The sequence below is a fragment of the Theobroma cacao genome, chromosome 9 (assembly GCF_000208745.1).
Source record: "Theobroma cacao cultivar B97-61/B2 chromosome 9, Criollo_cocoa_genome_V2, whole genome shotgun sequence".
Taxonomy (NCBI): domain Eukaryota; kingdom Viridiplantae; phylum Streptophyta; class Magnoliopsida; order Malvales; family Malvaceae; genus Theobroma; species Theobroma cacao.
In genome coordinates, this window is record NC_030858.1 from 23717111 (window position 1) to 23718473 (window position 1363).

Genomic DNA, 1363 nt, shown 5'->3' on the forward strand with positions numbered 1-1363 from the left:
TGTTTGAACATGTTTTGAATATGAATGATCTTGTTCTTAAACTTAAAGAAACATTTCTTAACTTTCTCGAAGATCTCTTGTTCTCAAAACTCAAAATATTTACCTAAGAATCAAATTTTTAAAAGAAAAGACTTGATTTTTAAATGAAAAAAAAAAACCAAAATCTATTTCTTTGTAACACAAAGAATCGATTCTGCAAAAAAAGAAGTCAGCTCTTAGGTAGAATTCAACGATGAAGAATCAATTATGAAAAAGGAAGAAGTCGATTCTTAGAAGACAGAAGCTTAAGGATTTGTGAATAACTGACACCTCAAGGACAAAGAATCTATTTTAAAGAGACAAATGCATAAGCTAAAAATGCAAAGAAGAAAGAATCAATTCTACATGGAGAAGATATCGGTTCTTGAAGCATCAAAAGTACAATTTAGAAACTTGGTGACCAAGAAAGACATGGTACAACTGACAAAAGTGGAGCAAAAAAAATTAAGCTTAAATTCAAATTTTAGCGCCAGAACATAGTGAAGAATCAACTCCTTGAGGCAAAAGAATCGATTCTCTAATATTGCAAAGGTATCACATACAATGGCTTTAATAGGATCAGCACAAACCCATACAATGGCTTCCAAGGTCAACCATAACCCTTACACTAACTTTTCAAGGGTAAGTTAGAACCTTTACAAGAATAGCAATAGTGGCTCTAAAGATAGATTTTGTAAAACCCGACCCTATAAATACATGTCATGACATACATGCACTGAGCAGCATGTTATTACGCTAGGAAAGCACATAAGAAAAGACGAAACCCGATATCGTACCTAACAGTACACTTGAGTTGATTTAACCAAGAACTAGTTCAAATAGGAATCGAAGGATGAAATTTAATATTTTATAGTCTAGGAATGACTAAATATGATTGTTCTGAGTTCGAGAGTTCATTTGGGGTAAAATTGGAAATTTTGATGTTCAGTGGCAAAAATCGTCATTTTGCCACCTAGATAATAATTTGATCATGGAGTGAAATTTTTGACCAAGATTAACTATTTTGAGTATAATTTAATGATAGGAAGTGAAAAATTTTAATTTCGGCAATTTTCTAAACATAGGGGCAAAACGGTAATTTTGTCACCCCGAGATAAAAATCGTAATTTTTACCACCCAAAACTTGTCAAAATCATAGGATTTACTTATTTTTGGTATGAATAACTATGGTATTTCAAGTGGTGAAAAATAGAAGTTTAAATGATGAAATTTTAAAAATGGGCCAATAGGAAAGTGACATATGGCACTTTTTAATGATTTAATATTATTTTAATGAAAAGTCAGCCCATTTAAACCCCATATTAAGTGATGGCCAGCCATAAGG